This window comes from Pristiophorus japonicus, chromosome 16, assembly GCF_044704955.1.
Source record: "Pristiophorus japonicus isolate sPriJap1 chromosome 16, sPriJap1.hap1, whole genome shotgun sequence".
Taxonomy (NCBI): domain Eukaryota; kingdom Metazoa; phylum Chordata; class Chondrichthyes; family Pristiophoridae; genus Pristiophorus; species Pristiophorus japonicus.
The window spans coordinates 58,446,547-58,463,389 of record NC_091992.1 but is presented as its reverse complement, the minus strand read 5'-3'; the positions used below and the strand labels follow the sequence as shown (position 1 = coordinate 58,463,389).

The following is a 16,843-nucleotide window of genomic DNA, read 5'->3' as shown; positions in this document are numbered from 1 at the left end:
GCTGGCAACCTGACACTTTCCAACTCAGCCTAGCAGGCTTCAGTTTCAGAGTATTGCCCAAGGCCCCTACAGTAGGTGCAGGCCTGGCTATCAAAGTAGGATGTCCTCAGCACAGGAAGTGATTGATGGTAATGTTAAAACGCCTCCACAGGGCTTCCTAACAGCAGGGATTTCATCTTCTCAACAACTCCATCATATGTCAGGCAGACGGCTGTGTCCGAAGCCTCAAAACCTGAATAGATTGCGATGCAATTACTGATGTCAGCACAATTTCTCATGTGGGCTAAAGCTAACAAAATCTCTGTGGATTTTCAGCTGATCCATTATCAGAACTAAGGCAGAGATCTTTACAGGGGTAAAATGGTTGACATCGTCTGGCTATGTGGTCAATGTCCTCACCAAACGTCACCCTGGATACAGCTGCAGATGCAACATCCGTGGCTCGAGTGCAGTTAACACATATCTCTTTGATCATGAGGTGATGAGGAAAATTCATTTTACGCTGTCATGTCCAGAATAAAGTCATGTGATTGAGTACTGTAGACGTGAGTAAGTGTGACCTTAGTCTCTTTAATCTAACTCCAGAGTGTTGGTACAGCATGGGAGACCTGCTTATATACAGTGCTCCCAAGGGATGCTGGGATCCCTCGGGACTCCAACAGATACGCCCTCTGTAGAATGCTGGTTATATAGGGTTGTATACATAACATGCGCAATGAGTTGTTATGATCTGGAATGCATTGCCTGAAAGGGCGGTGTAAGCCGATTCAATAATAACTTTCAAAAGCAATTGGGTATATACTTGGAAAGGAATAATGTGCAGGGCTCTGGGGAAGGAGCAGGGGAGTGGGACTAATTGGATAGCTCTTTCAAAGAGCTGGCACAGGAAAGATGGGCCGAATGGCCTCCTTCTGTGTTGTACGATTCTATGGGGGTGACTGGGGTTTTATTGAGTCTTGTGAACATCACGTGACTGGCTAATCCACTCACAATACAACAGCTCTACAACTATTTTGGTTGTCCCTGTAAATCAAATTTAAATCGTGCCCATTGATTAAAGGGAGGGGGGCACCAAAACCGACACATTAAACAAATTAACTTTTAACAATAATGGTTCTAATTAAAATTTGGCTGCCGGGGGTGATGATGCACTCCAGTCCCTCCGGCGCCCACCTCTCAGGTGCCGCGTGCTCCATCTCCAGGGATACCCTGGCTTGGATGTAATCGCAGAGTCGGGCTGAATGACCCCCTCGACCGCCCGCTGCCTGGATGCAACAGCTCTACAAACCTGTGAGCAAAGTGCCAGGGGCATACATTACACGTGGGGCCAGCAGAGAGCTGCGCAGTCATGCAGCTTATAGGGAACGTTGAACAGGAGTAGATCATTCAGCCCTTCAAGCCTGCATTCAATCACATCATGGCGGATCTGTTCGTCAAAGCCATTTAACCACCTTTCGGGGTGAAATCGGAGGCGGGGCAGGAATAGTCTGCTCTTTGGTCAGGAATTTTGGGCATCTGCGCCCTGCATCAGGGGGCGCAGCGCAAAGGGAGTCCTTGTACAACTTTTCGAGGCGCAAAAACCCTGAGCGAGGCCGGGTGGTGGTGGGGGGGTGCAAATCTTAAAAACCCCACACAAACATTCCCTAAACATTGTCCACGCCACAACACAAATCGCTGAAAAAATGTAAATGAACAAACACTCGCGCTTACCTTTGGAGTACTTTAGCTCCCTCACCGCCGCCGGCTATACTGGATCGCTCTGATTTCCCAGGCGGTCATTGCGGGCGCACTTCCGGGTAAGTGGCCAAACTCCTGTCGGTGTCACAACCAGGCGCGTTGCACACGCGGCGCAGCTCTTCCCGGTGGTGCTGCTCAGTGCCGCTGCAGGAACGGACCGCGGATCGCGACGGGGCGCAGGAGACCTCATCGCCACCTTTCACGCCGCTCGGGGGCGAAACCTGAAGTGCAAAGGACCAAAAAACTCAGCCCGTGATGTGTAGTGTGATTGTTAAACCTTTGTTAGTAAACCAACTAGTTCTCAATAGCAATGTATTGCTATGAATTCTTAAGCCAAGAACCCAGGAAGGGACCGGTTTTTGCAACTGTGAACCCATCCGTTGCAGGGACCATGCACCCCAAAAAATGACAGGGGACATTGCTCCTGTTCCAAATGTCCCTGTGTAAAATACTTTAAATTAAATTGCTAGAATAACACAAGAGGCCACAGATTCAAACCAGTAAAGGACATGTTTAGGAATAATATCAGGAAGTTCTGCTTCACAGGAGGAGAAATAAATACATGAAGTAGACTTACAGATAGAGAAGTGGAGGCAAAATCTCTGGAATTATTTAAGAACAAATTCAACACTGCAGCGAGGGCTTGTAAGGTCATTCTGGGTGATTGTATAAAGAAAGAAGCATTGCATTTATACAGTAGCAGAACGTCCCAAATGGCTTCACAGCCAATGAAGTACCTTTAAGGATGAGCCAATTGGCCTTCCTCATCCGGAATTAGTTTGTGATCTTGTGAGCAGTGTTGGACTCCCGTCCACTCAGGTTCTAGAGCAGCCTTGTGTGGGATAATGTGGGACAGGGTAGATGCAGAGAGGATGTTTCTCCCTCGTGGGGGAATCTAGAACTAGGGGGCCATAGTTTCAGAATAAGGGACCGCCCATTTAGAACGGAGATGAGGAGGAATTTCTTCTCTCAGAGGGTCGTGAATCTGTGGAATTCTCCGTCCCAGAGAGCTGTTGAGACTGGGTCATTGAATGTATTTAAGGCGGAGATAGACAGAATTTTGAGCGATAAGGGAATACAGGGTTATGGGGAGCAGACAGGGAATGGAGCTGAGTCCATGATCAGATCAGCCATGATCTTAATGAATGGTGCAGCAGGCTCGAGGGGCCAAATGGCCGACTCCTGCTCCTATTTCTTATGTTCTTATGTTGTCTGCGGTTTCTTGCGCGTGATGTTGCTGGATTTACATATAATTTGAGTCCAAACAATTAGGCGGCAAAGGGATTTGACGACTTTGGTTTGACGGTGCAATATTACACCAGCAAAAAAAATAGAAATACACCAACAAAATCAGGAGATGTGTTTAAGGGAATGATGGGCTATTTTTTTAATGTAAAAATATTCAGGTTTGCCAACCATCGAATCCTGGAGTGCCGTTGAAGAGATGGCTGATAGTGCTCGTAAACTGGCCGTACACTCTCGTCATTCCCTGTCTGATTGTTCAACCTGTGCAACCTTGAAACATTGAAAAAGACAGTCGGAACTTTACAACACACGAGGAAGAGTAAAACGGAAAGAACGGGTCCCGAAATATTGAAACTACTGGAAGATGGCCCCTTGTGTTAAAACGGACATCCCTTGGTCAGCATTCATCATAGGCGGTCCCTCGAACAAGGATGTCTTGCTTCTCAAGAGTTCACAGATCTTACAAGGAAGGACCCGATGTTCTCGTCCTGAACTCCAGTTGAGGGGGTGGAAGATGCCTGTGCGTGGATTTTTTTAACGTTTGGTGACCGTTGCACACCAGCCACCACACGGGCTTGACAGAGCTTGGTCTTTATCCAGTGGCAAGTGTTGAACCAGAATGACTGGAGACCTGCTCTGCTGCACAGACCTAGTGCGCACACATATCGCAGTGTGGGCTGGTCTGTGCTGCCCCTGGGCCCTCGGCTCTTCTGGGCCCCGTTCCCTCATTCGCCGCACCTTCGCCCACGATGTTCCAGGGCCTGGCACTCCAGCTCTATTTATAGCCCCGACCTGTGGTGGTGTTCTCACACAGGTCGGGCAAGTTTTAGCTTGATCACAAGCTCACACAAAGTTGCTTATTAACTTATAGATTTTGGATAACAATTGCTCGTCCCCACAGCCCACTGGGATAGTGACCGGGGACACTGAGGCTGATTATAGTAAAGAAAGAAGGAAAGAATTCACCTTTCATGACCTCAGGATGTCCCAAAGTGCTTCACAGCCAATGAAGTACCATTGAAGTCTCATCACTATTGAAATGTAGGAAACATGGCAGGTAATTTGCGCACAGCAAGCTCCCACAAACAGCAATGTGATAATGACCTGATAATCTGATTTAGTGATGTTGGTTGAGGGATAAATATTTTCCAGGACACCAGGGATAACTTCCTCAAATTTCTTCTTCAAAATAGTGCCATGGGATCTTTTCCATCCACCTGAGAGAGCAGACAGGGCCTCGATTTAACGTCTCATCCGAAAGACAGCACCTCTGACAATGCAGCACTCCCTCAGCACTGCACTGGAGTGTCAACCTAGATTTTGTGCTCAAGTCCCTGAGTGGGACATGAACCCATGACCTTCTGACTCAGAGGCGAGAGTGCTACCCACTGAGCCATGCCTGGCACCAATACAAATACAACTTACAAGTCTCCCGGATCTATTGCAGCAGATGCTGGGTTGGATGCCCCGTGCCTGCTGCACCACAGCTCCTGAAGTTGCTGGCGCATGCCGTGACGGCACTGCTCCAGTGCATTGTCTGGACCTGTGCAGTCGAGAGGTTTGCCGGCAATGTCGAGGCAGGAGCCCTCAGGGGGTGATCAGCGTTCTTCCTGGATTATTTGCGTGGTATGAATTGGGAAATGACAAAGCACAGACCCAGAAAAGCATGTCCCCAAATCTAATTCTGCTCAAGTGCCCACTCCCTCAAACAGCCATCTAATTCTTCCATAGATTTTTCCACACTTCGCCTCCCTGGGCAGTCTGTGCCGTACATTCACCACCCTCAGTATAATGTAACAAAAGCTAAACTGGGCACCTCCTACACTTGTGGCCCTGTTCCCTGGTTCGAGAGTTTCTGCCATTTCTCGAACATATTATCAGGGGTTTCATTTATCAATCCCCTTAACAATCTCTCTCTCTCTCTCTCTTTCTCTCTCTCTCTCTGTTATGTATGTAAACATTGTAACTGTGTAAGACTTGCCACCAGAGGACGCAACTGTTGGAGGCCCAAGGGTCACCTGCACACCTCGTGCAAGGGAGTATAAAAGGTTGTCTGCCATGCTGCTGAGGCACTCTGGAGTTGTATTAAAGAGACTAAGGTCACATCAGTTTTAGCTCACAGTACTCAGTATTGTGGAGTTCTTCCATACTTAACAATTGGCGACGAGTAACAGATTACGAACTTTCACGCGGTCATGGCTGCCGTTGGTATTTTAGAGAGATTTGTAGAGGGTGATCATTGGGAAGCTTTCGTTGAGCGTCTCAACCAGTATTTTGTGGCCAACGAGCTGGATGGGGACGATAAGGCGACCAAGCGCATGGCGTTCTCCTCACCGTGTGTGGGTCCACAATATACGGCCTCATCAAGAATCTGCTAGCACCGGAGAAACCAGCGAGGCGACATATACAGAGTTGTGTACGCTGGTTCGGGAACCACCTCAAGCTGAAGGAGAGCGTTTTAACGGCCAGGTATTGCTTCTACACGCACCACCGCTCCGAGGGCCAGGACGTGACGAGTTATGTGGCCGACCTGAGACGCCTTGCGGGAACTTGCGAATTTGCTGGATTTTTGGGGGAATTGCTGTGGGACTTTTTTGTGCTTGGCATTGGCCATGAGGTCATTCTTTGCAAGCTGCTGTCCGCCGAATCCCCAGACCTGAGCAAGGCCATCACGATAACCTAGGCATTCATATCCACGAGCGATAATACCAGACAGATATCTTCCCAGCATCGAAGCTCACCGACAAGTACTGCGCATAAAATAACACCGCTAGCAGGCAGAACTGCATATGGCAGGGCCTACACGTCTGCAGCTGCAAGACCTAGGATGACTCAGAGTCCGCCATTGGGTGTGAATGCAAATCCATTAGCACCATGTTGGTGCTGCGGGGGTAATCATCGAGCCCATCAATGTCGATTCAAGCACTACTTGTGCAAAGGCTGCGAAACAATGGGGCACCTCCAGCGAATGTGCAAGAGTGCTGCGACTCACCACGTGGTAGAGTCAGCAGAGGATGATCGATCTGGCGTGGATCACGCAGAGCAAATAAGAGAGGCAACTCAACCCAAGGAAGAAGTGTATGGGGTACACACCTTCACCACCAAGAGCCCTCCTATCATGCTGAAAATCAAATTGAATGGTATTCCGGTATCAATGGAGTTGGAAACGGGAGTGCGTCAGTCAATTATGAGCCAGAAGGCTTTTGAGAAACTGTGGGGCAACAAGGCACAAAGGCCCAAACTGAGCTCGATTCAGACAAAGCTGCGCACCTACACCAAAGAGCTCATACCAGTCACTGGCAGTGCGGCAGTTAAGGTATCGTATGATGGAGCTGTGCATGATTTGTCACTGTGGATTGTACCAGGCGATAGACCAACGCTATTCGGCAGAAGCTGACTGGGAAAGATTCGATGGAACTGGGATGACATCAAAGCACTATCTTCAGTGGATGAGGCCTCGTGCGCCCAAGTGCTGAGCAAGTTTCCGTCGCTATTTGAACCAGGTATTGGCAACTTCACAGGCGCCAAGGTGCAGATCCATCTAGTCCCCGATGCAAGGCCCATTCATCACAAGGCTCGAGCGGTTCCATATATGATGAGGGAGAAAGTCGAGAACGAACTGGACAGACTTCAACGAGAGGGAATCATATTGCTAGTCGAGTTCAACGAGTGGACCAGTCCGATTGTTCCGGTGTTGATAAGCGATGGCACAGTCAGAATCTGCGGAGACTACAAGGTAACGATCAACCGATTCTCACTACAGGACCAGTACCCGCTACCCAAGGCAGATGACCTGTTTGCAACATTAGTGGGGGGGGGAAGTCATTCACCAAGTTGGACCTAACCTCTGCCTACATGACGCAGGAGCTGGCTAAATCTTCGAAAAGATTGACGTGCACCAACAAGCACAAAGGACTGTTTATATACCATAGGTGCCCTTTTGGCATTTGCTTGGCTGCTGCCATCTTCCAGAGGAACAGGCAGAGTCTGTTAAAATCAGCTCCGTGCACCGTTGTGTTTCAAGACGACATCCTGATCACCAGTCGTGATACCACTGAACACCTGCATAACCTGGAAGAGGTTCTAAGTCGACTAGACAGAGTGGGACTCAGGTTGAAACGCTCCAAGTGTGTTTTCCTGGCGCCAGAGGTCGAATTTTGGGGGAGAAAGATTGCGGCAGACGGCATCAGACCCACGGACTCAAAGACAGAGGCCATCAAGAATGCACCTAGATCACAGAATGTGACGGAGCTGCGTTCGTTCCTGGGACTCCTCAACTATTTTGATAACTTTCTACCCGGGTTAAGCACTTTGCTGGAACCGTTGCACATGTTGCTACGTAAGGGTGACAATTGGGTTTGGGGTAAATCTCAAGAGACAACCTTTGAGAAGGCCAGAAACCTACTTTTTTCTAATGAGTTACTTGTACCATATGACCCGTGTAAACGATTAGTGCTAGCTTGTGATGCATCTTCGTACGGGGTCGGCTGTGTGTTACACAAACCAATGTATCGGCCAAACTTCAACCGGTTACATACACGTCTAGAAGTCTGTCTAAGGCTGAAAGAGCCTACAGTATGGTCGGGAAAGAGGTGTTAGCATGTGTATATGGGGTTAAGAAAATGCACAAATACCTATTTGGACTTCGGTTTGAGCTTGAAACTGACCACAAACCGCTCATTTCGCTGTGTTCAGAAAGCAAAGGTATAAACACCAATGCTTCGTCCCACATCCAAAGATGGGCACTAACATTGTCCGCCTATGACTATGTTATCCGCCACAGACCAGGCACGGAGAGCTGTGCTGATGCCCTCAGTCAGCTACCATTGCCCACTACCTGGGTGGAAATGGCGCAGCCCGCAGACTCGCTTCTGGTCATGGATGCTTTTGAGAGCGAGGGGTCACCCGTCACTGCTCGCCAGATCAGGAACTGGACCAGCCAGGATCCTGTGCTATCACTTGTAAAAAGTTGTGTCCTCAATGGGAGCTAGTCGGCCATTCCCGGGGAAATGCAAGATGAAATTAAGCCGTTTCACCGACACAATCAAGCAGACGCAGCATGGATTCATGAAGGGGAAATCATGTTTAACTAATTTAACTAAGTTACTGGAATTCTTTGAGGATATAACGAGCATGGTGGATAGAGGTGTACCGATGGATGTGGTGTATTTAGATTTCCAAAAGGCATTCGATAAGGTGCCACACAAAAGGTTACTGCAGAAGATAGAGGTATGCGGAGTCAGACGAAATGTATTAGCATGGATAGAGAATTGGCTGGCGAACAGAAAGCAGAGAGTCAGGATAAATGGGTCCTTTTCAGGTTGGAAATCGGTGGTTAGTGGTGTGCCACAGGGATTGGTGCTGGGACCACAACTGTTTACAATATACATAGATGACCTGGAAGAGGGGACAGAGTGCAGTGTAACAAAATTTGCAGATGACACAAAGATTAGTGGGAAAGCGGGTTGTGTAGAGGATACAGAGAGGCTGCAAAGATATTTGGGATAGGTTAAGCGAATGGGCTAAGGTTTGGCAGATGGAATACAATGTCGGAAAGTGTGAGGTCATCCACCTTGGGAAAAAAACAGTAAAAGGGAATACTATTTAAATGGGGAGAAATTACAACATGCTGCGGTGCAGAGGGACCTGGGGGTCCTTGTGCATGAATCCCAAAAAGTTAGTTTGCACGTGCAACAGGTAATCAGGAAGGCGAATGGAATGTTGGCCTTCATTGCGAGAGGGATGGAGTACAAAAGCAGGGAGGTCCTGCTGCAACTGTACAGGGTATTGGTGAGGCCGCACCTGGAGTACTGCGTGCAGTTTTGGTCACCTTACTTAAGGAAGGATATACTAGCTTTGGAGGGGGTACAGAGACGATTCACTAGGCTGATTCCGGAGATGATGGGGTTACCTTATGATGATAGATTGAGTAGACTGGGTCTTTACTCGTTGGAGTTCAGAAGGATGAGGGGTGATCTTAGAGAAACATTTAAAATAATGAAAGGGATAGACAAGATAGAGGCAGAGAGGTTGTTTCCACTGGTAGGGGAGACTAGAACTAGGGGGCACAGCCTCAAAATATGGGGGAGCCAATTTAAAATCGAGTTGAGAAAGAATTTCTTCTCCCAGAGGGTTGTGAATCTATGGAATTCTCTGCCCAAGGAAGCAGTTGAGGCTGGCTCATTGAATGTATTCAAGTCACAGATAGATTTTTAACCAATAAGGGAATTAAGGGTTACGGGGAGCGGGCGGGTAAGTGGAGCTGAGTCCACGGCCAGAGCAGCCATGATCTTGTTGAATGGCGGAGAAGGCTCGAGGGGCTAGATGGTCTACTCCTGTTCCTAATTCTTATGTTCTTATGTAAGGATGAAATGTCCATCCAGTTGGATTGTCTCTTATGGGATAATCGCGTGGTTTTGCCTAAAAAAGGCAGGGAAACGTTTATACGCGACCTACACAATACCCACCTAGGCATAGTCATGATGAACACTATAGCCAGGTCGCATGTTTGGTGGCCCGGCATTGACTAGGACTTAGAGTCATGCGTACACCAGTGCAACACATGCTCACAATTGAGCAATGCACCAAGGGAGGCTCCACTGAGTCTGTGGTCATGGCCCTCCAAACCGTGGTCCAGGATCCACGTAGATTTTGCTGGCTCCTTTCTCGGAAATATATTTTTAGTTGTAGTGGACGCTGACTCTAAATGGATTGAATGCGTAATCATGTCATCCAGCACATCCACTGCCACCATTGAAAGCCTCCGGGCTATGTTTGCCACCCATGGCTTGCCCGACGTCCTTGTCAGTGACAATGGACCATGTTTCAGCTCGGAATTAAACGAGTTTATGACCCGCAATGGCATCAAGCACGTCAGGTCTGCCCCGTTTAAACCCGCATCCAATGGTCAAGCGGAACGGGCAGTCCAAACAACCAAGCAGAGCTTGAAACGCATGACGGAAGGCTCCTTGCAGACCCGCTTATCTCGGGTTCTGCTCAGTTACCGGACGCGACCCCACTTGCTCACTGGGGTTCCCCCTGCAGAATTGTTAATGAAGAGAGCACTCAAAACCAGGCTCTCCCTAGTCCGCCCGGATCTAAATGACCATGTGGAAACCCGGTGTCACTGGCAAAACATGTACCACGATCGCGCGGCTATATTGTGTGATATTGATGTTAACGACCCTGTGTTTGTCCTTAATTACAGTCATGGTCCTAAATGGGTCGCTGGCACTGTCTTGGCCAAGGAAGGGAATAGGGTGTTTATAGTCAAACTATTGAATGGACAAACGTGCAGAAAGCATTTGGATCAGACCAACCACCAACACACACCCAATCAGCAATCGACCTCGCTATCAATCAAGAGGATGAACCCACCACTCCCAACAGTCCTGTCAGACTAGCCGTGTCGCAGTGCAGCAATGGTCCGACCAACTCACCCATGCCAGTGTTTGAACTCAGGCGATCAACTAGAGAATGTAGGGCACCCCGAATCACCTCAACTTGTATCAAAGACTTTGGGGGGGGGAGTGATGTTATGTATGTAAACATTGTAACTGTGTAAGACTTGCCATCAGAGGGCGCAACTGTTGGAGGCCCAAGGGTCACCTGCACACCTCGTGCAAGGGAGTATAAAAGATTGTCTGCCGTGCTGCTTAGGCACTCTGGACTTGTATTAAAGAGACTAAGGTCACATCAGTTTTAGCTCGCAGTACTCAGTCTTGTGGAGTTCTTCCATACTTAACACCCTCCTCCTCTTCTTCTGAGTAAACAAGCACAGGCTTTTTGACCTCACCTCAGTGCTCAGATCCTTCAAGCTCGGTATGAGTTTGGTTGCCCTTCTCTTCGCTGCATGTTGGTGTCACTCTGTGGTGCCAACCTGGAGCTACATCCAGTCAAGCTGTTGTGCCAACACTGACTGGCACCTGGAAACACTCAGCGGGTCAGGCAGCATCTGTGGAGAGGGCGGGCACGCTGGCATTTTGACCCAGCGACAATGAAGGGTCAACGATATATTTCCAAGTCGGGAGGGTGTGTGACTGAGAGGGGAACGTGGGGATGGTGGTGTTCCCATGCGCCTGCTGCCCTTGTCCTTGCAGGAGGTGGAAGGTGATAGGTTGGCATCTCCCTGGACAGCATTGATTTCTTGAATCATTTGGAAAAGGTTAAGCCTCAATTTGTATCGGTGGACAGGAATGGTGCACTGAGCCCGCTAACGGGCAATGACTCTGGCCAGGGCACGGGCGTGGAGAGCCTGCCGATCTCAACGGCAGGGCCTCAGTGACATAAATATTGCCGGAGTGCCGCCCAAACCCGATCAGATCCACAACCTGTGGAGGCGGGAATTCGGCTGCGGGAGGCTGCAGGAATAAGAACATAGGAGCAGGAGTAGGCCATTCGAGCCTGCTCTACTATTCAATAAGATCATGGCTGATCTTCTACCTCAAATCCACTTCCCCACACTATCCTCATATCCCTTGATATCCTTAATATCCAAAAATCTATCAATCTCTGTCTGGAATATACTCAACGACTGAGTCTCCACAGCCCTTTGGGGTAGAGAATTCCAAAGATTCACCACCCTCTGAGTGAAGAAGTTTCTGCTCATCACAGTCCTAAATGGCCGACCCCTTATTCTGAGACTGTGACCCCTGGTTCTCGCCTCCCCAGCCAGGGGAAACATCCTCCCTGCATCTACCCTGTCAAGCCCTGTAAGAATTTTGTATGTTTCAATGAGATCACCTCTCAATGGAATAGTCCCCAGCAATCAGTGGGAGGAAGGGTTACAGGGCAATTGGGGTGGGGTTGGGGGGGGGGCGGTGGGGAATGGGGGCGGGGGAGGAGGTCGTTGTTGGGGAGGCCCAAAAACTCCATGATGGGACTGGAGGTGGCGGGGGGTGGGGGGAGGGCGGAGCTCTCCAGCTCCTCCTGGCCTGCACGGTGTTCAAACAGGAGGACATTTCGTACACTGACATCATCGGGCAGTGCCTCTTGCACGTTAAGTGGGCCCCCCACCTGACTTCAGCGACATTCTAAATCGCCGCTGTTAATGTTGTGGTGGCTGGGCACGTAGCAGGCGGGATGTGGGATCACAGTTTTCAATATTTTAACCCACTTGACTGACCCTCTCCTGCCATTGGAGTGGGGGTGGAGGGGCGTGAACATAAGAACATAAGAAATAGGAGCAGGAGTAGGCCATTTGGCCCCTCGAGCCTGCTCCCCCATTCAATAAGATCATGGCTGATCTGATCTTGGCCTCAACTCCACTTCCCTGCCCGCTCCCCATAACCCTTGACTCCCTTATCGTTCAAAAGTCTGTCTACCTCCACCTTAAATATATTCAATGACCCAGCCTCTGCAGCTCTCTGGGGCAGAGAATTCCATAGATTCACACCCCTCTGAGAGAAGAAATTCCTCCTCATCTCAGTTTTTAATGGGCGACCCCTTATTCTGAAACTATGCCCCCTAGTTCTAGACTTCCCACGAGTGGAAACATCCTCTCTGCATCTACCCTGTCAAGTCCCCTCAGAATCTTACACGTTTCAATAAGATCACCTCTTATTTTTCTAAACTCCAATGCGTACAGGCCCAAACTGCTCAATCTTTCTTCATAAGATAAACCCTTCATCTCAGGAATCAATTTCTCTGAGCGGGGCTAAAATTGAGAGCTTGGATACCATTGAAGCCCTATCAATTGGCAGGCCGGTTGTGTTCAGTAACATTGGACCAGAAATAGTGCAGCCCTGACGGAGGCTTAATGTCCAAGATGTGGGGCCGTCTGTTGCTCTCTCCACAGCTGCCTGACCTGCTGAGCGTTTCCAGCATCTGCGGCATTTTGCCTCTCTGCACGTATCGTTTTTAATCACCATCTATTTTTAAATATCTGTCTGTTAATAATTCATCTTCTGCGAGCTCTGCTTCGAGTGACGAGGATTAAAGCTGAAAAGTGCTGAGCAGGCGTGCTGAGTTGGGCTGTGTCGGTTGTTATGGAGGAGTCACTGCTGGCTCTCTCCTGGTGCTCTAGCTGCATTCACACCCAATCATTCGCAATGTCATTTTCTTACGTTTTTTTTCCCTAAAAGCAAAAATACTGTGACTTGCAATTATGGCGAAGCTCCTTAGGGATAATCAAGATCCCATTTTTCTCTTTAGTTTCTCATTCCTATACACTTTACAAATAGATGCTTTTTTACAATGTGTTCTGCCAAGGTCATATTGCACAGAACATACTCTGGGTAGGGGGTACTTCAATGTCCATTACCAAGAGTGGCTCTGTGGCATCATTGCTCACTGAGCTGGCTGAGTCCTGAAGGCAGGTGGTGAGAGAACCAACACGAGGGAGAAACCTACTTGACCTCGTCCTCACCAATCTACCTGTCACAGAGGCATCTGTCCATGACAGCATGCAGTGACCATCGCAGTCCTTGTGGCGGTGAAAACCTGTCTTCACACGGAGGACACCCTCCATTGTCTTGTGTGGCACTACCGCCATGCTAAATGGGATAAATTCAGAATCGATCTAGCATAGCCCTCCAATCCCTTCAAAACTGGGCATCCAGGAGGTTCTGTGGGCCATCAGCAGCAGCGGAATTGTATTCCACCACAATCTGTAACCTCATGGCCCGGCATATCCTTCACTCTTTTGGCAATAAATGCTGGCCTTGCCAGTGATGCCCGTATCCCATGAATGAATAAAAAGTATATATTTATTGCCCATCCCTAGTTGCCCTGAGAAGGCGGTGTTGGGTTTGCTCCATTGAACTCCATTGACCCAGCATCGAAGCACTGACCACACTCGACCAGCTCTGTTGGGCGAGCCACATTGTTTGCGTGCCTGACACAAGACTCCCAAAGCAAGCGCTCTACTCAGAACTCCTACATGGCAAGCGAGCCCCAGGTGGGCAAAGGAAATTTTGAAGGACACCCTCAAAGCCCCACCGACACCTGAGAATCCTTGGCCAAAGACCGCCCTAAGTGGAGGAAGTGCATCCGGGAGGGCGCTGAGCACCTCGAGTCTTGTCGCCGAGAGCATGCAGAAATCAAGCGCAGGCAGCGGAAGGAGCGTGCGGCAAACCAGTCACACCCACCCTTTCCTTCAACCACTGTCTGTCCCTCCTGTGACAGAGACTGTAATTCCCGCATTGGACTGTTCAGTCACCTGAGAACTCACTTTTAGAGTGGAGCAAGTCTTCCTTGATTTCAAGGGACTGCCTATGATGATGATGATTGAACTGCTACAGTGTCTGTGATGGTGATGCTCTCAGAGGTAAAGCAATTCATTCTGGACTTCAGTTTTTAATTATTGAACTCAATTTTTAAATAATTGCATTTAGTTCTGGGTACTGTGCCCCGGGAAGGATCTATTGGTGTGGCTAAATTGGAATCATCGGAATCTGCAGCACACCCCCTCAGTAAAAGAAAGAAAGACTTGCATTTATATAGCGTCTTTCATGACCACTGGCCATCTCAAAGCACTTTACAGCCAATGAAGTACTTTGAGTGTAGCCTCTGTTGTAATGTGGGAAACACAGCAGCCAATTTGCGCACAGCAAGCTCCCACAAACAGCAATGTGATAATGACCAGATAATCTGTTTTTGTTATATTGGTTGAGGGATAAATATTGACCAGGACACCGGGGATAACTCCCCTGCTCTTCTATGAAATAGTGTCATGGGATCTTTTACATTCACCTGAGAGGGCAGACGGGGCCTCAGTTCAATGACTCATTTGAAAGACAGCACCTCTGACAGTGCAGCACTCCCTCAGCACTGCACTGGAGTGTCAGCCTAGATTTTTATGCTCAAGTCCCAGGACTGGGACTTGAACCCACAACCTTCCAACTCAGTAGAGAGTGTGCTACCCACTGAGCCACAGCTGACACTTAGCTAACACTCGATAGTAGCCAGGGACCAGTCGATGGGCCAGCATGGAATTAGTCGGAAAGTGGAAGTAATATTGGGCAGAGAGAGCAAGAACGGTTCAGTAGAAAAGTGGGGTAGTGGTGGGTCTAAGAGAAAGAAAGACGGAGAGAAGAAATATTACTTTTTGCGGCATCTCAAAGAAAATGAGAAACTAAAGTGCAAGGCAAGCAAAGTAGATAGCCCTACAGTGCAGAAGCTGAGACTAATGGGTCCGACTGGTGTTAAGGTTACCACATCGTGGCCCCCCCCGACCTTCGAGAGAACAGCTCTGCAGGTCGGGCTACTAAAGAGTTGGAGTGGCATACCACTTCAACCTCCAGCACGAGCTGCTCCAAGGATTTTGAGACGGGTGACTGGGTGACATCATCAAAACCCGGTCGCCGTTTTGGCGCGTGGGCAGGAACATCGGCAGGGCCCATGTACAGAGGAGTGGGAAGGTCGGGGCGGATGAGCGGCGAGTGTTTGTGGCGAGATGCGGTGAATGTTTGTGGCGGAGGAGCAGTGAGAGATCGTGGCGGAGGTGCGACAGATGAGAGTGCGGGGCCCAGAAGAGCCGAGGACCCAGGGGCAGCATGGGCCAGCCCACACTGCGATATGTGTGTGCACTGGGTCCGTGCAGCAGAGCTGGTCTCCCGTCGTCTTGGTTAATCCTTGCCACTGGACCAAGGACTCTGTCAAGCCCGTGTGGTGGCTGATGTGCAACGGTCACCACACGTTAAAAAAATCCACCCACAGGAATCTTCCACCCCATCAACTGGAGTTCAGGACTGGAACATCGGGTCCTTCATTGAAACATCTATGAACTCTTGTGGAAGCAAGCCATCCTTGTTCGAGGGACCACCTATGATGATGATATTGGTCTTGGAGGGGGTGCAGTGCAGATTCACCTGAATGATACTCAGACTTAAATTATGAGGTCAGTTTACATAAACTTGGTTTGAATTCCCTTAAGTTTAGAAGATTGAGGGGTGATCTAATCGAGGTGTTTACAATGATAAAGGGGTTTGATAGTGGTGACACAGAGAAACGAATTGCTCCGGTGGGGGAATCCAGAACAAGGGGGCACTATCTTAAATTTCAGGAGTGAAATCAGGAAGCTAAGTTTCACACAAAAGGTAGTGGAAATGTGGAATTTTCTCTCCCAAAAGGCCGTGGATGCCGGGCGACAATTGGATATTCACGTCTGAGAGGGATAGATCATTGTTAGATATGGGTATAAATGGAAAGGCGGATAAAAGGGAGCAGAGTACAGATCAGCCATGATCTAAGTGAATAATGGAACATACTCGAGGGGCTGAATGACCTGCTCCTGATCCTATGTTCACATGGGATATTAGGTCCTTCATTGAAACACCTGTGAGCTCATCCCTGTATTGGCCTGGAAGCAAGTCATCCTCGCTTCGAGGGACCGCCTATGATGATGATGATGTTCCCATGTATAGGGCTAATAAGAAGCAATGTAATTTAAAGGGGCAGTGCTGTTGTTGCACCACTAAGCAGAACAGTGCAAGCTCTGATCTCTGACCCTGCTGAGTTTACAGCCCTGGCAGTATTGGTGCCAAGGGTACCAGGAACATGCCCACAGGAAAGGAGGGAACATTAACAGGAGAGGAAATAAAGTGATATCTCAGGTGCAACGGAGAACAATATGCAGGAAATATAGATAACGTTCAACCAGTGGAGAAATAAAGGGGCAGCTTTCCTCTTTCTATTACTTGCAATCTTACCTTCACTGGAGCTGGTGTTGAATGAAAGACAGAAAGAACTTACATTTCAATTGCTCCATTATCTAGACAGGAGAAAAAAGGCTATTAACTTGTTCTCCATCAAAAATAAGAAAGAGAGAACTTTCTGTAGAACTTTTAATGAGCACAGGATGCCACAAAACACTTCACACCCAATGAGTTACTTTTGAAGTGTTGTTACTGTTGTAATGTAT

At 48.7% G+C, this 16,843-nt stretch overlaps 1 long non-coding RNA gene across 1 annotated transcript in view; it reads left to right on the top strand.

The window, feature by feature from the left end:
* The window catches only part of LOC139226523 (uncharacterized), a 47,733-nt gene extending 37,040 nt beyond the window's left edge, over positions 1 to 10,693 (top strand). Inside the window, exon 3 of the long non-coding RNA XR_011587277.1 lies at positions 10,190 to 10,693. This is a non-coding gene — a long non-coding RNA (uncharacterized lncRNA). The remainder of the gene's footprint in view (positions 1 to 10,189) is intronic.
* The last annotated feature ends 6,150 nt before the right edge of the window (positions 10,694 to 16,843 follow it).